The sequence below is a fragment of the Miscanthus floridulus genome, chromosome 12 (genome assembly GCF_019320115.1).
Source record: "Miscanthus floridulus cultivar M001 chromosome 12, ASM1932011v1, whole genome shotgun sequence".
NCBI classification, from domain to species: Eukaryota; Viridiplantae; Streptophyta; class Magnoliopsida; order Poales; family Poaceae; genus Miscanthus; species Miscanthus floridulus.
In genome coordinates this window covers 82867770-82884094 of record NC_089591.1, presented here as the reverse complement: position 1 = coordinate 82884094, position 16325 = coordinate 82867770, and positions in this window count along the sequence as shown.

The window sequence follows — 16325 nt, the reverse complement described above, 5'->3', positions numbered from 1 at the left end:
GGTGGGCAGTCGTTCTGTCAGCCTCAACAGACCTTCTAGGCACCTCCCACCCAGTATTGTGCGCCTACTCAATAGGTGCAACAACAACCTCAGGGACAGCAGGTTCCACCTTGTCAAGGGTAGGGGAATAAGCCTGGTGCTTATTTCAAGTGTGGCTAGGAAGGCCACTATACTTGGGAGTGTCCATAGAACTAGCATGCGTAGTCTTCCCAGCCTTCAGCCAACTCTCGTCTGGTCAGAAGGACAATTATCAAGAAGGTGCCCGTAAGCCGCTTTGGATAAGTCAACTTCACTGAGGTCGAGGAGATCTTGCACAATGAACCGGTGATGGTTAGTATGTTTACCATTGATTCCCACCCAGCATATGTGTTGTTTGATTCTGGTGCATCACATTCATTTATGAGCATGAGGTTTACACAGAGGCACAATATATCTCTTATGGCTATTCATATTGCCTATAGAATCAGTACTCTAGGTGCGCAGTTGTGCGTTAATACTCGGACGGACAAAGTCAGATTAGTGCTAGCCACTCACACTTACCGCCTCTAGTTCATGGTGCTACCTGGGCAAGGCATAGATGTAATTCTAGGAATGAACTGGTTGCGAGTTTATGGAGTAGTCTTGAACCTTAAGCAGAGAGTTGTTGAGTTACGACTTCCTTCTTCCGAGGATAGGATGTCTCTTCTTATGCCCTCAGATCCAGCCTTACCAGTTGTTGCTCATGTTGAAGCTTCTCCTGAGCTTGTCTCTATTCCTATGGTCTATGAGTTCCCAGATGTCTTTCCTGAAGATCTACCTAGGTTGCCATCAGATAGAGATGTGGAGTTTTCCATTGAGTTAGAACCTAGCACTGCTCCTATTTCACGGCATCCCTACCGCATGGCTCCTAAAGAACTAGCTGAAATAAAGAAGTAGATAGAGGAATTATTGGAGAAGGGATTTATCTGTCCAAGCTCTTCACCATGAGGTTGTCTAGTTATTTTTGTGAAGAAGGACGGTACTCTATGGATGTGTGTGGATTATCGCCCTCTCAATGCAGTAACCATAAAGAATAAGTATCCTTTATCTCGTATTGATACTTTGTTCGATCAGTTGACTATGCCAAGGTGTTTTCAAAGATTGATCTTCATTCCAGGTATCATCAAATTAAGATCTGGCCACAAGATATACCAAAGACAGTTTTCTCTACTAGGCATGAGTTGTATGAATACCTAGTCATGTCCTTTGGTCTTACCAATGCACCTGCATTCTTCATGTATATCATAAATTTAGTCTTTATGTCGGAGTTGGATAAGTTTATAGTGGTGTTCATTGATGACATTTTGATATACTCCAAGAATAAATAAGAGCATGCACAACATCTTCGGATAGTACCGACTTGATTTAGGGAACATAGGCTATATGCCAAATTTAGTAAGTGCGAGTTTTGGTTAGATCGAGTACAGTTTTTGGGACATGTTCTGACACCTAAAGGTATCTCTGTAGACCCAAGCAAGGTGCAAGATGTGTCAAATTGGAAGTCTCCGAAGTCAGTGCATCAGATCCGTTAGTTCCTTGGTCTTGCTGGTTATTATTGAAGTTTCATCCCTGACTTCTCCAAAATAGCCCAACCAATGACTAAGTTGCTCCAGAAAGATGTCAAGTTTGTATGGAATCCGGCTTGTGAAGAAGCTTTCCAAGCCCTAAAGAAATTTCTTACCTCTGCTCCTGTTCTTGCCCAACCAGATATTGACAAGCCATTTGATGTGTATTGTGATGCCTCAAGGACTGGATTGGGGTGCGTGCTTATGCAGGATGGGCATGTGATAGCTTATGCTTCACGCCAGCTGAAAAAGCATGAGGTGAATTACTCCACCCATGATTTAGAGCTGGCTACTGTGGTGCACGCTCTAAAAATTTGGAGACATTATTTGTTGGGAAATAAAGTGCATATTTATACGGATCACAAGAACCTCAAATATATTTTCACTCAGTACGAGCTGAACATGAGACAACAGAGATGGTTGGAGTTAATCAAGGATTATAATTTTGAGGTTTATTACTATCCTAGAAAAGCTAATGTGGTAGCTGATGCTTTGAGCTGGAAGTCATATCAAGTTGAAGAAGCACCTTTGTCTCTCAACCAAGCTGAGGTGCTAGCCCATATTGCTCTAGTCTCGGATTTACTTGAGTAAATTATTATAGAGCAAATGCAAGATGTTTTGGAAATACCGCATAACAAGGGGTTAATTGCCGAAGGGCGTGGTCCACAATTTAGTATTGATGATTAAAGTGTAGTGAAGTTCAAGAACCGATTGGTTGTTTCGTCAAGTGAGGAGCTTAGGAGAAAGATTTTGGATGAAGCTCATAACTCCAAGTTATCCATTCATCCAGGAAGTAACAAGATGTACCATAATTTGCACCACTTATATTGGTGGTCAAATATGAAGCAGGATATCACCAAGTATGTTGCGGAATGCGACACTTGTGGTAGAGTTAAGGTAGACCATATGCGTACACCAAGATTTTTGCAGCCCTTGCCTATCCCTTTTTGGAAATGGAAGGATATTTCCATGGACTTTGTTGTGGGTTTACCCCGCACGTCCAAGGGGTATGACTCTATTTGGGTCATTGTGGACCGTCTTACTAAGTCCGCTCATTTTCTCCTGGTAGATACCAGATATTTAGCCAAGAAGTATGCCAAGTTGTATTTTGACCAGATTGCGATGCTACATGGAGTTTCTCTTACTATCGTCTCTGGTAGAGGGTCAGTCTTTGTCTCTCATTTTTGGGAGCAACTCCAGGAATGTCTTGGTACTAGTCTCCTCAGAAGTTTATCTTATCATCCACAAACTGATGGCCAAACAGAAAGGGTAAACCAAGTACTTGAGGATATGTTGAGAGCTTGTGCCATCTCTTTTCTTGAAAAGTGGGACGAATGCTTGACTCTAGCTATGTTTTCTTATAACAATAGCTATCAAGAAAGCATTCGCATGACACCTTTTGAGGCCCTATATGGCAAGAAATGTAGAACACCTCTTAACTAGGTTGAGGTGGGTGATCGTGGATATTTTGGGCCTGATTTTATCAAAGAAGCTCGAGAGCAAGTCAGTATTATTCAGAGCCATTTGACGGTAGCTCAAAGTCATCAGAAAACTTATGCGGACAAGCGAAGAAGGCCCTTGCAATTTGAAGTTGGTGATCATGTGTATCTCAAGGTATCTCCCATGAGAGGTGTACATCGATTTGATGTCCATGGGAAGCTAGCCCCTTGCTATGTTGGACCTTACAAGATTTTGACCTAGTGTGGTTCTGCTACCTACCATATCCAGCTCCCGGATATTTTGTCAGCAGTGCATAATATCTTCCGTGTTTCCCAGTTAAAGTAATGTTTGCGGGTCCTTGATGAAGCTGTGGAAATTGAAGGACTTCCTCTCTAGCCCGATTTGTCTTATATTGAGCATCCTATCAAGATCATAGATGAAAAAGAAAGAGTGACTAGAAACAGTGTGGTAAAGTTTTATAAAGTTCAGTGGTAAAATCACTCGGAGGACGAGGTAACGTGGGAGCAAGAAAGCTATATCTTGAAGCATTATCCTCACCTTCTTTCTAGTTCACCGAGGTAATTGTTTAAATCAGAATTTATTTATTATCTCTTTTCCCACACTAGGCACATGAAATCTCAGGACGAGATTTTGTTTAAGGGGGGTAGATTTGTAACACCCTCGGTGTTACACCGTAAATCATTTACTAAAACATGTTATGAGCATCATGTTTATGTGTTAATGCATGTGATAAAGTGTGTAGATCAATTTCCATAACTCAAAACGATCAACTAAAATGCGAAACGAAAGTTGTTTCAATCGTCATGTTATATCACTTAAGGTTTAAAACCATTTTTATTAAGCAAAAATGCTATAGAGCATGTATGTGGAACTTAGATAAAGTTTGAAGTACAAACTTTGTAGATAATAATGAAATACTTGCGGTCAAAAATGATATTACTAACTAATATTTCCACTAGCTTAGAAATGGCAAATGGAAATCAAATTCAGCTCTAAAACTTAGAAATTTTCAAGTCTACCGACTGCTAGACATTGCTATGTTTAGTAATTTATTGTGAGAGATTAGGTTAAAGGGTGGTGTAGTGTTATAGCTCTATTTGGTAGTCTCATGTGCCATCTTGAGCATGGCGAAGAGGGTTTAGGTTTAGGAGCAACCGTCTGGTCGCGTTGAAGGCTTTAAAATTCATGTGTGTCACGGTTTTAGGCTAGTTGGCCACGTGGCCACGATCATCGTGCTCGGGCGCTCGGCGTAGCCGCGTTGGTCGTGCATGTGCATGCATGTGCTATCACACGTGGCTGGTCATGGCCGCCTCTAGCCTAGCCAAGTCTCGGCTGCCGTTGGCCCCGCCACGTGGAGCCGCCGCCGCTGCTACCGACTACCCTGCACACATTGCATTGAAGCCACTGCCAGCGCCATCAACTCATTGTCATGTCTGCACTGTTGACCCACCTCTCATCGTGACACTGTTGCTACCGACGCCACTGTGATGTTGTGCTGCTACCGCTTGCCTTGTCCTAGTTCGCACGTGGGTTGCCCTGCGTCGTCGTCTCGCCTTAATGGCGTTGCGGCCGCGCATGCCGCACCCCCACCTGCCCCCATGTGCGCACATGGTTTGGCCATAGTGTCGTGTTGCAGGTACGCAGACGCCGCCCTAAGTCCGGTCGGCGGTGTCCCGCCAAGGCATGGACGAGCCGAGCCCACTGCCACGCTCCGTTTCTCTCTTTCTCTCTTTTCCCTCTGTTTCTGCTGCCGTCGTGTCACGCCACGATGAACACAAGAGCGAACGCCTCTCATTAATTCCTCGTGCTCGCATCTCCGCCCTCATGTCCCCTCTTCAACTGACCCCACCCTGCTTTGATTGCGGCTTGGCCGAGCTCCAATTTTGGAGCTTTGTCACCACCGTGCCATTAAGGCTGGGCTTGGCCGTAGACGAGGGTAGTCACCCACCGTACCATTCCACGCCAATCCACCTGCCTCACGAGCTTTGCCTCCACCTCCACTTCACCCTGCGCGCCTCGCTTGCACCTCTACCGCCTCATCATAGTTGCTGATGTGACTGCACCATCTCGGAGCACCACCACACCCCTCTGGTCGACGCGGCCATCCCTTATCCACTGACCGTTCCCTCAACCATCATCACAGTCGTGACCAGGGTAAGCTGGGGTTGCTCACGCGCTAGCCAATAGTTACGCAATGGTCTAGGATGGCCGGTACGGCCATGCCACCGTCGCACGTGGCCGCTCGCTGTGGCCACCGCTCCCATAAGCTCCGCTGCTCCCGTAACTTCATCTAGTGTAGACGCTAGGACCATAGATGTAGGTCGGCCCGCTAGCGGGGCTGCTACGTGCCTTAGTTGGCCGGTGTGACCGCCCATTGCCGTGCCCGCCGTGCCGGCGCGCGTAGGGGTGGCCGAGGGCCTTGCCATTGTAAAGAGGAGAAAGGTCCAAGAGTTTCATTGTAAAGTCGCTATATGTAGAAATAGTAATGTGGACTACGGGTTGTTTTACTTAGAGTCCAGGGGCATTTTTGCAAGAGTACCAGCACGCGCGGGCTTCCTTGCCGCGGGCCGCCACGCGCTCGCATGCGTTGCGCCGCGTGGGCTGCGTTGGGCCGAAATCAGTTTAGTTTTTTCGTGGAGAATAGAAATAGCTTTTTATTTTAATTCTGAGCTAAACTTTAATAGTTAATATAAAATAATGTAGATGTCCAAAATTATGAAACAAATTTTGTTAAGTTCCTAAAATTGTGCTCTATCTGTTAGTGTATTTAGTTTATATATATATATATATATTTGCTGATGCCAGGAGCTACTAAATCAATTGAGAGTGCTTAATATTATTAGGTTAAATATTGTAGGAATTTTTGTGGCAAAATGGTGATAGCTTTATCTTTGAAAATTTGACAGTAGCTTCATGGTATTATTATGTGCTCACTATAATTTTTGTAGCCCTAAAATAGACTATTTAATATGAAGCTAAATACCCATTAAGGCTAAATGGGTAATGGCATGATATTGGTTTATAAAAATTAAGCACTTGTAGGGTGAGCTTAGACTCTATTTGATAGAGATAATGATTAGCTTAGTATTTTAGTCATTAGAGCTAGTTTAGTAGCTTAGCATGTGCATTCTTGTTTGAAGAGTTGCTATTGTCAAAATACTAAGTGTTGCATCATCATCGCATGCATGTAGAGAACGAGTTGGCGGAGATCGTGACCATCAGAGACCACGAGTTTGAGGAGGTGATTGAGGAGTACGAGGAGGAAATCCTCGTGTAGGAGGAGGTCCCGGAGTTGCCACTGACTGACTGAGCTGACACCCGCCTACCCAAGGCAAGCCCCGGTGCATAACCCTTATTTTGAATGTGTGTGTGTGTGTGTGATGTGCATTTATGTTACTGGATTTATATTGAAAGTACATGCATAGATAAACCTACCTATGAGTCCTACTAGCATATGTCGAGTAGCTGCTATGCTTAGACTATCGATAACGTGAGTAACATACCGTTACTCACAATATGTGATTATTATTATCACTCTCATGATAAATGGTGAAAAAGAAATGGAGACCGAGCAGGGATATGGTACGGGTATTGGTGGGTGTAAGAGGTTGTGTCCCGCGGCCAATGGGACATAACTTGGTTACACTGTTTTCCCTATCCGTGTCGATTAAGGACTGGCCGTTGCATTGGATTCTAGTCAGGCCATATACTTATTATCCTAAGCACATATTTGTTTATAGGAGTAGGGAAGGCTCGTTGCTCTCTTATCGTGGGTTTCGGCTCTTTTCGGACCAACTGATTGGAGACGGGGATGGTGGAGGTCTAAGCACCACGCTGAGTCTGGGACTCAGGTGTGAGGGCTTAGAGTCCAAGTTTGGACGGGGACCTAGACCCCTTGACAGGAGAGTGGTGAGTTAGTCTTGCTTGTGCCTGAGGTACAAGTGGGGCATGTGTTTTGAGGTATCTAGCTGGGCTATATTGATTCACAAATCGCCATGTAATACGGTACGACTTGTCTACGATCTAGCACAGTAATAAGAACTAGAAGATAAAAGATAGTGAAATAAATCTGATTGCTCAACTCTTGCTTGAAAGTACAATAGGTGCTTACATAGAATGGTTAGCTAATGACCTAATCAAGACTGCTAATAAGAAACATACATAATGATTCACTACTAGGAATGCTTCTTGCAATAAGGAAACCCACCAAACCATAAAGCCTATCATATTCTTTGGAGTCGGGAAATTATTCACACTAGTCGGGTAAGTCTTGCGAGTACATTGTGTACTCAGAGTTTATTTACCCCTATTGCAGGTGCAGCTTGACAAATGACTGTTGTGTGGGGGATTCTTCTGGTGGGCACAGACGGATCCTTGTATCTTATCGTTTGATGTTTAATTTAATTCCACTGTTGAATTCCGCACTCTGAACTTGGTATTGTAATAAAGTATTTATGAGAACTCTTATTGTATGAAATGGACTAAGTATTGTAAACTAGTTCTCATTATTGGATCTCGGAGAAAAAACGTGGATGGTTTGAGTTCTCCCTTAGGGCGTGCTCGACGGAACCGTCCGATGCAGCCAGCTTTCGGGGTGCTTAGTGTCTGGTGTAAGACGAGCGCCTCTGGAAGGTGTGTTATTTTGGACGGTTCTGCCACATGTATGCGCGGTGACGCTACGACACCGATACGAGTGGGGAGTAGGGAAATTTTCAGAGGTGGAAGAGACATAGAGGTGATATTGGGCCTCTATGCTGGGCAGGCCCAGGAAGGGTGTGTCCGAATGGGACGGACCGTGTGCAAGCATTTCCGTTAGACATAATAAACTACTTTGGGATAATGGGAGTATTTAATTCGTTAGACTTAACTGGACATTATCATATTATTAATGATATTGAATTTATTATGGATGTCATGATCATCATAAAATAAATTATAGCTATTGAAATTTATGAAAAAGGTAAAATATAAATAGATATATATCACTTTTATCCTTTTTTTCTTATTGACATCTGATAGTTTATTTCTTCTGTTGTTGCAACGCATGGGCATATTTGCTAGTAGATTTAAATTCGAGATAATCTTGCATCTTCCATTATGGATCTATAGTTTCATGTTTTCCTATAGTATTGTTTGATGCATCACAATCCTTTTCATGTCTAGAGCCATTTGCTAGGAGTCTGACAACATTGTGTAGTTCCACATAATCATGAGTTAGCTTAATAGACAACTTCTATAGTGAGTTATCTTTTTATTTATCTTACAGTAACTCATAACTCCTCAATTGTGCATAGAACAAAAGAAACATTGTGAATTATATAACTCATACAATGGTGTAGGACTTGTCGCAAACTCCTAAATTTTAGATTGTTGGTGGTTGTTTCACGAAATAATGACATCTTTCTCTCACCTTAATACTCTGCACATTATCAAAATTCCTACACGACTTTGCATTAGATTACCTATTAGACTGTTGACATGTAGCAATATACTTACCCTAGCTAAGTCGCAATGGGAGCATTTGGAGATGTTCAAAACCGGTTTCTCGTCATCCACGACTGGTATTTGTCATTGAATTGATGCTAATCATAATCTTGTTCTCGTCAATGTCGTTGGCCTCTTCAAGTGTTTGATTTATTTACTTGTGGTGCCATCCAATAGTAATGAACCTAGAGAAGTTTAAAACAAATTAGTCCTCATTGTCAGATTTTTATTGTTCACCTAATTTTGCTTGAAAATGCAGCTGGAATCTTGTTCATTGTGGCTGATCCTTGTTGACCTTTAGTGCCCCCACTCGATGTTTCATACCTCCAACCATATTATCAAGGAGCACACGAAGGCTCGAAAAGTAATTCTTTACTATTCTTAGTAACTTTTTTCTTACATTTAATTCCCACTAGAGCTAGTATTGTCAAAATTTGTTCCATGATTAATCAAAAAAAGAATAGTAAAGTTACTAAGAATATTCCCGACGATCGTTTCATCCAATTGCATATTCTTTTTTTTGATTAATCTCATAATTTCCGTGTCTTCTTCGGTCGTTAGAGCATCAAAAAATCGAATGGTACACAATCTTTTTTTTATACTCTATTTATTCTAGGTCGATAGATCGTCATAAATCCAATGGTGCATATTCCTCTCTTTTTCTGATAGTCTATTTATTCCCAGCCATTAGATCATCGTAAATTTAACGGTGCATATTCTTCTCTTTTTCTTATTAATCTTGTAATTTCTAGGCCCTCTTAGCGATCGTGGTGTATCCTTTTAACACTATTGTATTAATATAATCAGTGTTTTCCTAAACGCTAAACGGTAAACAGTTGGTCACCTACCGTTTAACCATTATTCAGGCAAAACGTCCCATTAAACGGGCTAAATGGCCAATTAAACGGGATAAACGGATGATTAAACGAAAACGGTGCACCACCGTGTAGCGTTTACACGGTGTTTAAACGGGCTAAACAACCGTTTAGGCGAACAGTGAATATAATAGATAGATCTCTGAGTAAGTTGTTCAAGTGACCACACAATAAGCTATATGTTGCGTTACAACGTGCGAACATGTTTACTAGTTATATAGTTCATCACGACGCCCATAGAGCAAACAAATAGGCCCTAATACTATACCTCGTGTTAGCTGGTGAGAGGAGAAGTTGTTCGAGAAATCCCCTTGTGAGACACATGGTTCGATGACTGGGAGAAGATAAGCTAGGGGCTGCTTGGTTTTGGGACGTGGATCCCTTGCCTTGGGCTGGCGCGGAGCACGAGGAGCTTGCGTGGACGGGAGAGCCGATTCAGCCCTCTCAATCAGGCTAGCAAGATACTAAGGCAAAACTCGCCCGCACAAGCTACGAGGCTACTCCAAACAAGGAGGTTGACTCATACCCTCGCAGCCTCGCTTGGCAAGGCAAAACCGTACCGCGAAAAGAAACAAGCAACCTCATAGACCAAAGAGGCGAGCAAAAAATAGGAGATGGAGAAGTTGCCACACAGGCATTCGTGCAGCTGGCCGCAGTACGTCCAAGCATCCTGCTAGCAATTAGCTTCCCAAGGCGCATGCATGCATAATTGCATAGTGTGTCGGCTCGGCCCCATGCATGTCGCTCCCAAAATCCCTGCGCTCGGCTCAACCCGGCCTGCAAGTCTGCAACCGCAACTCTGCAAGTGGGCATCTCGCGCAATTCGCAGCAGCTCTCACTTGTCTGATCGATCGGGTGCTGCCGGGGCATCCGATCATGTGCTTCTCTCTTTCTCTCTCTCTTTTAAACGATCGCCGGGCAGCACTCCTATGCTGGACTAATACAGTAACTAGTCCATGACGCGCGCCATCGCGCGCGCAGGCAAGTCACCTGGTTAAGGCGTAGGAAAAAAATATGTTTAATCTTTAGATGAAAACAATATTAGGAGTTTAATGTAGACTGGTGAAAGGGCGCGCGCAAAAAAGACAGAGAAAGAGGATAACTCACCAAAACGATGAACTGAACTTGGAAGGTGTTCTCTACGGATTGAGAAAGTGTTGCCCCTAGATAAGCAAGGGAGCCCAACCTAGAAAATACGGACATATATATCATAATTGGATCGGAAAGTATCATGGAGCAATAAATCTCTTCTGATTTCACTATGTTCTTTTTTTAGACACACGATAGATCAAAGAACTGGCTGTAAATTTTGTCACAATCTTCTTTTCGGACAGCAAATGCACATTGTCTAATATGTGAAATACGTTGCATCATTTTAGACAGGAAACATTTCCGCAGAACCTAAAATTTATAAATTTCTTGAAAAATAGGGAGGACTGAGAAAGAAGAAGGATGTGAACATATCATTGATCAAGGAACATGATCAGTGTTGTGTCTAGCAGAAATCATTGTCATTCCTAGGATAACATGTAAGAAAGGCAGAGGAAGAGGATAACTCATCAAAACGATGAACTGAACTTGGAAGGTGTTCTCTACAGGTTTGAGAAAATACTGCCCCTAGATCAGCAAGAGAGTCCAACCTAGAAAATATAGACATATCATAATTGGATCAGAAAATATCATTGAGATCTAAACAGTAAAAAAAAGAACAGAAGAAGGCAATCTACCAAGGATAATACCTCTGAATCCATAATAAATAGATAGCCTTTGGCAGCATGGTAAAATGCTGAAGGTTGGTGCAAGAATTTGACTGACTCAAACTCCTAATCCTCAAAGTTCACGGAAGATCCAATCTACAAAGTGGAGGAAAATGGCAATTCATCATTCTGCATGGATGTAAACCTTGTGGTCATATAAATAAAATCAGAAGTCAAGGTAACAGGAAGCTATGCTTGCATAATCTAGAATTATCCCAGGGCTGTTGCTAATGATGATCCTATGCTGGTTACTGTCAGAGATAAAAATGCGATCCCCACTTTCATCAACTGATATGCATGGTTCAGCACATCGAACTATAGACTATCACTTTTCCGGTACATATAAGTTTACTTTCACAAGGAACAGAGCATTCATAGGCACACCTACATAGACGACCAAACCACAACTTTATAAATAGGCAAATGCATAATAGCAATCAAGGAATCGTGATGGTATCATCTGTAGTAAAATGACCACATGTCACAAACATTTGGGAATTGGGACCTGTACATACAATCTATCCGATTAAATAGGAGCAAACTGAAATGCACTGGCTGACAAGGGAAAGCAGCCCAAAGAGGGATTTTTACCTTTGGCGGTTTAGGAAGCAGCGATAGCATGCATGAAAATTCCGCTCTGTAGCTAAGAGCTTGCATTAGCACCTCAAAAGAAGATGATAAATGCAGTTGACAAAGATAAAATTCAGAATTTGCTATTAACAAACAAAAGATAGTAAAGGGATTTTTACCTTTGGCGGTTCAGGAAGCAGCGATAGTCTGCATGAAAATTCCGCTCTGTAGTTAAGAGCTTGCATTAGCACCTAGAATATGATAAATGCAGTTCCCAAAGATAAAATTCAGAAGTTGTTATTAACAAACAAAAGATAGCAAAGGCTAATTATTTTTTATTAAGCAAAGATCTCCTAATCTGAGGAATTAGCGGGAGCTCTCTGCACTGGTTACACTCTTTTTTAAAGATCTCCCGATCCATCACCTTTTATTGCACAGACCGTAATGTAAAGATCGCTCAATCCATCATCTATGATTGCTGTGCAAATTAATCTAGCAGAAACGAATAGCTTTTAGGCCTCCATAAAGCAACTCTAAATTAAATAATGTCCATGCTCAAGAAAGATGCCTGAACAATCTGATAGGAATAACATAGTAAATGAATATCCAGCATATTGCTTTAGGGAAGATGGGAAGGTAAAACACAGCCTAGAAGCTGCTGAAACACAACTAGAAAATGTTATCATTTGTTTTTAATGTTTCCATTACGGAAAAAGGCAATTACTTCAGTTGTTTTCTCCCATAATCGAGGCTTCTCATGCAAACCATACGCTACAGTTACAGAGGTATTACCTGATCCTCTTTTTTCCTGGACACAGCACTGGACGTTAAGTGCACAATTACATAATGAAAATATGAAACATTACTGATTCAAATTGATCTGTTTATGAAGGTCAAGAAGAGAAGACGCAAGTACTTGCACCAAACTGATGTGCTGGGAACCCATGCTAGGCTGAATCTAACGCACACCAATCTGCCATGGACATAGAAACCCTAGAGTAGAAATCAAGACTAAAATCGGAGAAGATCGCTAGGGTTTCACGGATCACAGTAGCAGAAGAGGACCGGCGGAAAGAGATAGCGCCGGGGGTGCATGCCGTCGGCAGGCACCGGTGCGGGTCGCAGGCGGCCCGCCCGTGCGGCGCGAGGGGGCGTGGAGGAGGAGAAGAACGGCTGCCGCCGTGCCGAGGGCGGCCACCGCACCGCCGCCCTGCCCGCGCCCATGTCAGGAGAGATGGGGAGAGAGAGGGAGGGAAAGAGTAGCGGATGTAAGGACTCACCAGCGCGGGGAACGGAGGGGGAGGGGGCCGCCGGCGCGCCGTCGCCGTGGTCATCGTTGCCTCGGGAGAGATCGAGAGTGAGAGATGACGAAGAGAGAAGCGGGTTTTTTTGCTGGAGGAGAAGCGAAAGTTGAGCAATATATTTGCCTGGCCGGATTCCAATGAGAAGTCAAAGCGGAAGTCGAGCAATATATTTGCCTGGCTAGATTCCAACGAGAAGTCGAAAAAGCAGAGTAGAAGCCCGAGAAGCAGGAGATGCCGCCACCGGTGGAATCTATTTCAAGAGATCTAGGCCCTCAAACGACAAGATCGGACGGTTGCAGGAATTTCGGGTGACGTGGACACGGCTTCCATCGGTCAAAGCAAACTGGCCTAATGATATAACTAATGAATTATAAGAATAAGATGGCATAAGTGAACCATAGTGAAATCCCCAAATTGGTCACATGCTCTACTAAAAATATTTTTTCCCTTAATATTCATACACTGAGCATGTATAAGTATCCATGAATCAGATGTTCTCATATATGCAGTAAATACAAGGTATTCCTATTTTACAAAGTTAGATAGCACAGCTGTTGGAGCCTATTTTTTTGGTATGCAAATTGTAAAATAGTCTCCACAACCAGAATAGCAAACCTGTTGGAGCTGCTTTAAGTGAGGTAAGGGCTATTTGCTTCAACTTCTGTCCCCAACTAAGACTGTAGTGAAGTTCAGCGGAGGTAACATAAGGAATATAGGAATGATTACTTCTATTGTTTATTTGTTTGGCTAAATTACTTGTAGAAGGCAGTGGTATGATTGGCCACTTTGGTGCAGGTTTTAAAAGTAGTTATAGGTCATCACTTCATCATGCATTTTAAAGTGAATATTTAAATAATTTCGAACCATTTTAATAAGCTTAAACCAAGTTAAATCAATAACTGAATCATACTTCATCATAAAAGGCAGTGTAGAATTTTAAAAATATCCCTAACTATAATCATCAGTACTAACAATACGTCAAGCGCATTTATATTATGTAAATATGGCATGTCAATAGGCAACAACAAATCAACAAATACTTCATCAACTGAACATGTGGAGGTGGGAAGGTAGTCACTCACATAGCTTGGAAGGCTGCAGGTTCGTTTCATGGTAACACATAGCAACCCAATAATTCACATTATTTGGCTGTAGTAATATAAAAAGTCAAATGTCCCTACGAAATATTATGAACGAATCTAAGGCTACATAGGCTAGCAATACATGGTCACATGTCTGGGCAGATAAAGAAGCACAAAAAAAGGAAACTGGGTAGGCAGGAGACTAATCGATACCGAGTAAAACCTGTAAAGGGATGACATTGAAAACTAAGAAGGTTGAGAGGGCACACGCTATGAAAACCAATGTTAAGAAATGAAATCATCACAGTCCAGCTGAATAAGAGTGCAAATCCAATAGGATACGAAATGAATGAATACACAAGATGCTTCGTTAATGCTACAAAAGCATGGATTCCATGATACACATGTCTGTAGAAGCTACAGAAACTGGAACAGCATACCAGTAGATGTACACAGGAGCAACTGAGAATAAATTTACCAGCACTAAAGAACAATAGATGTATCAAAACCCCACCAATACGAATTTGTTGCAAGGAAAACACGAATTCGAACCATTGCAAAACTTAATGTGCAAGAAGCAAAAAAGGCAATGTGGAAGACCAACATTACCGAGGAGCTCATATCTAAAAAAATGATGGAACCACGAAATCATCATGAGCAATAGGAAAGCAATGGAAAATAAACAAATATAAGCATGAAAGCTAATTGCAGTCTGTCATATTGACGGTAAAATTGAGTTGCCTAAATGTGCACAGATGGAAATACGCCTGTGATAAGATGGAAAGGCAGCAGCGGGAAAACCACCATGGCTGTGATAAGCTGGAAAGGCTTCACCCTTTTTCGTATGCTCGGTAACATGCATTACACGAAATAAGTAACAGTAAACGTAGTTCAAATCACAAGAAACCACAAAGAAGGGCTGACGGAGCAGACCATAGTACAGCACAATTGCACAAGAGCACAAAGCTTCGACCTTTGTTTTTACAGATAGCAGTGAAGCGTACGAAACAAGATTGGATTGTTGGCCGGGAAAAATAGCTCATCATTGCATATGGCAAATTGCCTCAGTTCACTAAGACAACCAAAAAGGACCATATACATTTGTAAATGGTCAGCATCATCCCATACGCCAAATGGCTCAGCTGAATAAAGGTGGAATACAAATATCATAAAAGACCAAGTCTTCATCACAACATATGGCTATGGCTGACTTGAAATGAGAATAAGAAGAACATAAAATAGTGATAACTATAACTGTCTATTGTCACATGCCATCATTGAGGATGGGGAATTTTTTTTCAGCATCATCGGCATTGAAATATGGTCAACATAATAGGGAAAACAACAATGGCATACAAATATGGTCGGATTTACCGGATGCACCTGACCACAACATCAGCAATGATATATGCCCCGGCTATATATACATAAAACAGGTAGACATTGTTCCTCTTGGAAGAAAACGAATGGATGTATTGGTCTGTTCATCTTGCGTAATAATAAATAGACAGACGGGGATGGAGAGCAGGGGCAAGGACGTGCCCTTTCCTGTATGAATGGAATCAGTCTGTCAAGCTCTAGTGCAGATCAGACGAGGGACAGAGAGGAGACTGCAACGGGGCCAATAGAGATGAGACGGATTGGGAGGGGGGCGCAGGGGCCCGACGGGGCCGACAGCCCCGTGGTAGGGCTGCTCTGGGAGAGATATAGAGAGAGAGCATACCGGGACGGCCAGTGATGGAGAGGCGAAACCCTAGGTGGGCACCGCCGCCGCCACGCTGGGGGCCCACCGTCGCCGTGCGGCGCGAGGGGGGCGTGGAGGAGGCGAAGGGAGGAGGGCGGCCGTAGCTGCACCGCCCCGGCCGTGCGCTCCATGTACCGTCGCCATGGTCGCATGGATGGAGAGAGGGACGTGTGGCACCGTGCCGGCCGCGCACCGGCCATCGGTGGAGGCCATGCAGCGGATCTAGTGGAGACGGGGAGGGCTGGCGCTGGATCCGGCTGCTCGCCGCAGATCCACCGCCTCCGTTGGCTGCGCGAGGTGGACGCCGTGCTCCAGCCTCAGATCGGCCGGCAGGAGGGGCTCCGCGAGCGGCCGGTCCAGATCCACCGCCGAGGTTGCTAACGTGACCTCCCCGTCTTCATGCACGGCGACCATGGAGGTTCCTCCGCCGCCAGAGGCCTCCGCCACGTCAGGGCGTCCGCCGGC